The sequence below is a fragment of the Oncorhynchus mykiss genome, chromosome 13 (assembly GCF_013265735.2).
Source record: "Oncorhynchus mykiss isolate Arlee chromosome 13, USDA_OmykA_1.1, whole genome shotgun sequence".
Lineage (NCBI taxonomy): Eukaryota > Metazoa > Chordata > Actinopteri > Salmoniformes > Salmonidae > Oncorhynchus > Oncorhynchus mykiss.
Genome location: NC_048577.1, coordinates 39,179,307 through 39,187,507, shown reverse-complemented (window position 1 = coordinate 39,187,507; position 8,201 = coordinate 39,179,307). Strand labels below are relative to the sequence as shown.

Below are 8,201 nucleotides of genomic sequence, written 5' to 3'. Positions count from 1 at the left end.
ACGTTTCACTCTAAGGTAGCTACAATGTTATGTACTCATTCATTGTAAAGGAAAGATTGTATGGGCGCATTAAAAACATTAGTGTTTGCTGCCCCCTATTGATGCTAAAGTAGTCCCACACAATGTTTCAAAAGTCAGGTATTCAGTCGAAGTGAAAATCAACACAAATATGACTGTTGTTGTGGCTGATTACGCTTACTATTATAAATTATATTTCTAGTACGGAAATGGTACATCGATTTTTGATTTAGTAGAAATGCTATTGATAATCTCGTAAAAGGCACGGACGGGGTTCGAACCCGCGATCTTCGGTTTACGAGACCGACGCCTTACCACTTGGCCACCGCGCCTGCGCTGGTGAGCGCATGAAAGAGTGTTCCATATCTCATGTAGACAAAGTAGTATGTGTTACATAGCTATTACCCTGAAATTTTTGTTTTTTTATGGCTTATGCCGTGTACATGTATTTAAATTGGAAATAGGTGATGTTTTGTTTAAGACAGAAGTAACACCATTTCAGTTGAAAGGGAGTAGTTAGTAGGGACCCCACCAATGCATGTAAAATATAATGTATTTTAGTATAGGCCTATTTAAATGAACTGTCACTTTGGAAGTGACATTTGGTGCGAGTAATAAAAAAAAGAATGAGAAAAATTAAATGTTTTGCATGAACCACAGGGGGAGGCTATTACACTGCACTGTCTTTCAAAACTTCACAAGACTAGCTAGTACACACACGCACACACACAATTTATGCAATATACAGAACAATTAAAATTATTATTCAAACAGCTTTTTACATTTAAATGACCCTTCAAAAATGTGAGGTTTTCATTGTTGCAGACATGGGACACATTTGTCACAACATTTTAAGAACGACCAAGCTAGTAATGTTAAATGAATGTAATTGCGAATGGCCAACCATTTATATATTTTTTAGGTGCAGTGAAATATGTTGTTTTACAAGGTCAGCCATAGTATTACGGCGCCCTTGAATGTCTTGTTCAAGGGCACATTGACAGATGTTTCACCTCGTCGGCTCAGGTATTCAAACCAGCGACCTTCCGGGTTACTGGCCCAACGTTAACACGTCTGTAATTTTCGTCCATCCAAACTGTGCTCAAAATTCTTATTGAGGCCTAAACAGGAATGCAGAAACGACAAGACGCCTGAGCAGAAATGCAATATAATCTGTGAAAAAAAAATGTTTTGTTAACGGGATCTGTGGGGGGAAAAATGATTTGTTAACGACAGTGTGTGTTCTATGCTGTTTCCGATGTGTTCTTAGAGGCACCGATGGTTTGGTCAGCAGAGTTACACCAGTTGTACTGGGTCCCTTATTCTTCTCTGTCGGTGGTTTCTTTGACAGTGGGAGTGGGCTTCAGTCCTACAGCCTGGAGGGAGGAATAAACAAACACCTTTGGGAGAGAGGAGAGAGAAAGAAAGAAAGAGGGAGAGAAAGGAGACAGACTGCTAGTGATGGGGGAGGGGAGAGAAGAGAAGGAGAGTCATGAGACAGGAAATGTAAGCGTGAGATGTATCCTTTTTTTCAGACTGTTAATTGCGGAACACTGGGAACAGAAGGACTAACATTCAAATTTAATTGCCCTTTCTAGGGGGGGAATGTTACATTGTTACTGAGGGTGTATGGTTATAGAAGTACAAATCTGTATTTTATAATACTGCAGATATATTTATGTGTTATTTCTGAGTCTACTGGGAAAATGCACCCGAGAAAAGGAAACTGGAGTTGAACTGCTCTACGGTATTGATATGGATAGTCAGTACATTTGTATTGCCTCTACATTTTGTGATACAATATGCATGAGTCTGGTGGAGCTCTCACTATCTTCTTCTTCCCCAAAACCTCAGAGAGAAATGCTTGCCTTGGGGCTTTCATTTGATCAGATATCCTAGGGGTTGTTTCAAAGGCTTTCCAAAATGAACAAGACTCATTACCATTGGGAATGAGTCAGTGTTGAAAACCAACAGATGTTGTGGATGAAACCTTGACCTGCTTATCCCTAATCATCAGTACCCAGAGACGAACAAAAGCTTGCTCTGTTTTATGTTAAACTATTCTTGAGGTTTGCTGGTGCTAACAATGTCTTTATTAAACTAGTGTTACCTTTTATGCTTCGTAAGTATAGCAAGCGACTATACTGAGCCATATTTAAAACAAAACATTTTAAAGTTTAAATAAAAAAATGTAAATCTAAAAGCACTCAATGGAAAAGATGAGTTGTGTTTAGTTTGTCTTTGCTTGCTACATCACGGCACAGGCATGGCCAACATAAATTGAACAGCCATCACAGCTAATGAAGTCCCAAATAGTTGTAATTGTTTCGGAAGTAACATGAGCAGAGTGATTTGAGAAAGACAATGGAAATGCAATATGTCATGATGCAATGTTCGGGACACAAATGGTTTGAATGAGCTCTGCTCCTGCCGTAGTGTCTTTGACATACAGAATGTGTCAGTCAAGATTAGTTGTGGAGGGTGTCTATTGTTTTTTTCCGTGCTCGTTGTTTTGTTTGTGACTGAATTGTAGGTTGAGATTTAAAAGTGACTGCAGCTGCTGGCTGCTACTTTGTCCTCTGTTGATCATTGGTGGAATTTCATTGTGTGCGGTTTATCTCAGGGTTCCATGTTCTGTAGTCTGGGGATGCTGATAGGTGCAGGGCTGCCCAGTTAGTGAAATGAGGTGAAAACAACACCAATAGTAGGAGATTATTTGTTGGTTCACAAGAATTATGAAATCCATAAATACAGGGTATACAGTGAAGCGTGGAAAGTTATGGAATTTGTGGATTACAATATTCATCAACCACAACCCAAAGCATTTCTATGAGGCCTAAATGATGATCCTTGAGCTAAAAAAAAACATTGTTAAAACAATTAAAATGGGTAACAAATCTGTAGCTCACTAAGCAAATTTGGTATAAGAAAGTCACTAGGATGGATATTACTGTATTCAGAAGTGACTACCCACAGACGTCAATACATTTGCATCATTCTTATCCAGACTGACTGCACACATTTTTGTACTGGTCCCCTATGGGAATCAAACCCACAACCCACACCTTACAAGAGCTGTGCCCTACCAACTGAGCCACACAGGGCCCTCAGTCAACATCTATTCCACGTTGGTTCAACGTAATTTCATTGAAATGACACGGAAACAACGTTGATTCAACCAGTGTGTGCCCAGTAGCTAGAATCAACAAACACAGCAACACACAAGTTGGGTTATTCTTACTTTTCTGCTCTGCCAGGCCCGTATTATAAATGCCAAGCACATATACCTGCCTATAACATCCATAATATATCACACTCTCCAGTAGCCAGAGCTCAAGGTTCTGTCCAGAGCTCAGTTGGTACAGAAAATGAGGCTCTGGCCTTGGACATCCTGATCCACACATGAGGACATTCATCCTAGAAGTCATTACCAGCCATATCCATTGTCCATTGCACTTCTGTTGATAGGATTTTGTTCAGTGACTTTAACTAGGCTTTACTGCACATTATGGATGAAGAACAAAGGCCGCAGAACATCTAGGCTTTATAGTAAAGAACAGGTATCTGAGGCATGGAGAATGAAGGGGAACATTTGAAATGAGACTGAAACAATGGTGTCTGCTCCCGTGTTTGAATCTTTGTGAAAAGAACTTGTATCCCTGAAACTAAAATAGTATGGAGTTTGTAATGTCATACAGCATTGATTTTGTGCTCAGAACAACTCCCGCAAATCCGTAAACAGAATCGTAAATCAATTCAGTTGTAAACCCTGAGAGCTATTTCTTAGCCTGAAATTACATCATTATGAGGCATTTCTATTCATGTGGTGAAACACCAAGAAACTCACTCTCTCCCGCCGAGAATAAGACAACTATTTAATGTAGCTATCCTTTTAATAATGCATTGCTCCTTGTTATAGACACACTGGCCAAACTTCTCTTTTATAAGCACCGCTTGTTTTTCTGTTCATGAGTGGAAATATGGGAGTGAGTGTGTCCATGAAAAGACAGTCGGCTTCAAATGAGAAATCCACCACTATGGAATATTACCTGATACACGCACAGAGTATAATATAAAACACTTGTGTGGCCAGACGTCTTAGCACTTGTAGTTTATTTTGTCCAAACGGAGGTCTTTGAGTGTTTGTCTCTGTGGTCAGACAATGTCGATGTCTTCATTTGCGTACGTGGCGGGGTAATGTTTGCTTTGTATTGTTGCCGTAGTGGATCTGTTTGACGAGTCTCTCTGATGTAGTGAGGACGTCATAGTCAGAGAATGTGCAGGGAATGCTGGAAGGTGGCAATACGAACAAAATCGAACACAATATAGAGAGGACAATATGTTCCTAACACACCCATGCACACACAGACTATTTTGTAAAAATGTGCATCTACTATAATGGTCACTTCCACCAAATGAAAGGTTTGTAGACTGTACTTTGGCCCTAGATTTTTTTTTCTTCTCTAATCCATCTGTTCGGGTAAAAATACAAAAAAAATGTCAGGCGAAACTTTCGATCAATTTTCCTCTCTGTAGGTCTGTGTTCCCCTGGGGGAGCGTCAGAGAGAATCTGCAGGATAAGAAAAAAATAAGACAAAATCCTTGTGTCCATGACAACTTACAACTCATCTTCGATGAAGAGCGAGGTAAATAAAATCTTTCTCCCCAAGCCAGGACTTGACTGCTCCAACATTTCACCACTCCCGAACATTAATCCTGGCTCTCCTTGATACCACTGGACAGCTGTTTGTCCAGAGTTACATGTCTTTGAGTGTTGTAGCTTCTCTTGTTTCTATTACAGATGCTGGCGAATGTGCCCGAAGGAGCGAAAAGAGAACCACTGAAATCAAGCGAAAATCTGAAAGTAAAATTTGTGTTACTGTGGCGCAATCAAGGCAAATGCAAGTGGCAGGCGACACCATGGATGTTCGTTGGGGTAGTGTGAATGGAAAATCGGTCATTGTGGGAAGGGTTTGCTAAATCTGACCCTGGCTGCTACAAGACAAGCAAGTGTGAAATTCATATGAAAGGTAAGCAGCTGATAACGCTATACAACAAAGGCAATAATCATCTCTCCCCCTTTTCCCCAATGTTCTTTTCACTACTCTCATCTGCTTATACCTCTTCTCAGTGGCTGTTGTGTGTTTTGTGGCATTTCGCAATCTTCACTATCCATTAAACACATGTTAGCTTTGATCTAAAAATAACCAAACTTCAGGTTTTTATAACAAAGCACAGCTATTTCCACCACTCTCCATGGCTAGAGAGTTTATTTTTTAACCAGACTGGATTGCGGAAGAGGACTCCGTTCAGCTTTGTTTGTTCAAAGCCACTTTCATTTTTGTAATTGTCACCCCTAAGTCTCGTCACAAACTGTGATCATATCCGCTAATAGTAAGTGGGCTATTTCTAATGTTTACCCAGCAATTAGGAGCAAGTCACTCATGCCTGCGGGGTCTGTTGCTATAGTTACAATAGGATTCTGCAGACTATCATCTGGTCCTCGCATCCTCCAATGGGGTTGCAGTGAAGAAGCTGCAACATGAAGTAAAGATGCACATCTTTCAGCTATCCACTAGTAAGAAACAGAAACAGGTTCATGAGTATAAGAAAGTAATCTAGAGTGGCAAGCAGGCGACTGCGCCCAGTCATGGCGGACCAGAGAAATCAGAACCGACGACACACTCAGCAGGAGAGCCAGGTGAGAGCATCGACCATTTTGAGTCTTAACTGGTTATTGCACGAAAAAAAGTACTTTACGGAACAAACAAAAAACTGCGACAGTAAACAAGATTAGCCTTAAAATCGAGTCTCCGACCATAAAAGGGGGAAAAGAGTCATGTGAGTGGGGTGTCAGAATGGATGAAGAGCATCGTCGGGATGAAAGCAACAAAAACGTAGTCAAAGGCCTCTCAGAATTGTTTTGGTTTCAAATGGCGCGATCATAGAACTCCAGCTGAGCCCTTGTTTACTTACGATATGTTTTTTTGCTCTCGATTTTTGTACATCGGAAGAACGGAAGAACAACAAAGTCGGATTGGTTGGATCAAGTGTTTGTGTCTCTAATACCTTTGTTATCCGTAAAATATGTGACTGAGACAGTACGGGTGACAACAAATTGGCCGAGATCAATCAAAGTCCTCTAAATCTCATTACTCGGAACATCTGACAGAAAGATGTATTCAATAGACTCTATTGAGGAGCTTTGAATTTGGCCTTCCACACATCAAAGGCATCAGTGCTGAGATTAATTTTTGTTTGGAATCGCTATTCTTTGGGAGAAAAACTAGAAATGTGGTCAGTGAATGTGGGGCGAGGTTAAGGAGAGCGGCCAATGCTGCTTGTTTTGAGCTGCCCCCCTACCAGGCGGCACATGAGCCTGTCGATATGGCAGTTTGATGTCAGTCAGAAAAGAAGAACCCCCACAACAATCGCAGAGGGGGCCGGGACGGAGAGACAAGAACAGAGTAAGAGAGGGGAGAAAGGAAAGAACCATCGACAGATGAACTCAGTTGTGATTAAAGATGGCGGCTCTGCATACCGCAGACTGCGCAGCGCGGGACGTGATCCACAGCAAGACAATCGGAGCCGTCTGCATTTCAGCAGAACAAAAACAAGCATCGCGTAACAAGGTAAATTCAAATGCTGTCTGCACAGCGTTGAACCTTTGAGAGCGACGGCTGCTTTTGCATTGTTTATCGATCCATTTCTTTGTCATTTCGAAACCGTTTCCGTTTTTTTCTTTCCCAGATGATCTCGCTACTGTCACGGGCCTCCTTGTTTGCCAAGGCAGAGCACATCAATTGTTTTGACTGCTTGAAGTGCATCCCAAGCCCAAAATACTGGGCATAATGACAAGCTTTCATGCCTAATTTCATGTGCATTTGTCCAACCCAACAGATCTTCTATGATCAGAGGACTTTCGCCATTGGGTGCATGGCCACCGCTGCATGTCTCTTCAGGGTTCCTTCCATTCCATAACAAACAAAAAGCAGCCTGAATATGTAGTTATATTATATGCATGTTTCGAAGAGTAGAAACTATAAGTAGTAATATAAACTCAAGGCGGCAAATCGTTTAATCCTATGTGCCTAATCCACTCTTGGGTTTGTTAGTCACGATATATTCAGCAATGACAAAGAACATCAGCAGGACTCCAGAATACATTTTCAGAACAGTCTTTGGGGGTATTGCTCTTTTAAGACGTTCAAGCACTAAAAAGAGCAGCATATCAACACACCAAAGAGACACTCTTTCTTTTAAGTCCCTTCTATTCAAGCAACTGAATTATTCTTAACCAAAGCTTGACCAAAGCTTGCACTGTGGTTCACAGTATCCTCAGCTGAAGAAAAAAAACAACCTCAGCTGCTGAAAACATTTGTGCGTGTTTCATTTCATTGAGTCTTGTTCCATCCTTTTTTTAAATGAGAACCTTGAGACATACATATATATTTTTTAGCGCTTTTGTTCTTATGCCAACTTCATTTTTTGTGAGTGACTTGAAAACTACTGGTTTTGAAACATGATACCGCCTTGTGTGTGTACAAAGAAATAGAGCGTTCATTTTAATGTATAGATGGGCTATTGTCAAGTGAAGAGGCCTCTCCAGAGATAAGCCTATTTCAAGCAAGGCCTACAAAGGGAGTGAAAATCCACATTGGCAGCTGGAACAAAAGGACATAGAAAATAAGAACTGGGGATGTATTAAGTTGTTAAGATTATTCTATGAAAGGAAGCTTGCATCATTCCATTAGATGATTGCCGATTTTTGTTGTTGTTGATTGCCATCATCTTTTATCTTTCATCTTTCATCTTTTGTCACGAAGGAGAGGAAACACAAAACATTCTGATGAAGGTGATTTTTAGATCTTCGTCATTCGTTTTCATTGTCTGTATTTTAACCTCAAAACCCGATCCTTTATCTTGGTTATCCTGATTCAGTCCGATGATAATGCAAACAAATTAATAACATCAAGTGACAAATGTGAAATTAAGGATTTATTCATGTTTATTAAGAAAAAATGACTGTGTATCCATTGTATGTATGCTTCGTCCATCCGTCGCTGCATCTTAAAACTGTTCCTAGTGCAGCTAGAATGGTGGCAATTACTATTTTACAGTAGTATTGAGTCGATGCCTATTTCAAAAGATCTCTCTACAGCCAACAGTGGTTCTCCAGTGCA

General features: G+C 40.6%; 1 protein-coding gene and 1 non-coding gene across 4 annotated transcripts in view; one reads left to right on the top strand and one right to left on the bottom strand.

Annotated features, from left to right (window-relative positions):
- Nucleotides 1-278: 278 nt before the first annotated feature.
- On the bottom strand, nt 279-350 carry trnat-cgu. The gene has a single exon. It is a non-coding gene; the product is annotated as a tRNA-Thr (tRNA).
- Nucleotides 351-4,512: 4,162 nt separating this feature from the next.
- LOC110486310 (axin-1) overlaps nt 4,513-8,201 on the top strand; it is a 46,076-nt gene continuing 42,387 nt past the window's right edge. The window contains exons 1-2 of one of the 3 annotated variants that reach the window (XM_036941022.1): nt 4,513-4,664; nt 4,820-5,048. The gene's annotated coding sequence lies outside the window, so the exon portion shown is untranslated. Of the gene's footprint in view, nt 4,665-4,819; nt 5,049-5,589; nt 6,651-8,201 lie in introns of those variants that run through there. The other 2 variants (XM_036941023.1, XM_036941024.1) reach the window with 2 other exon arrangements.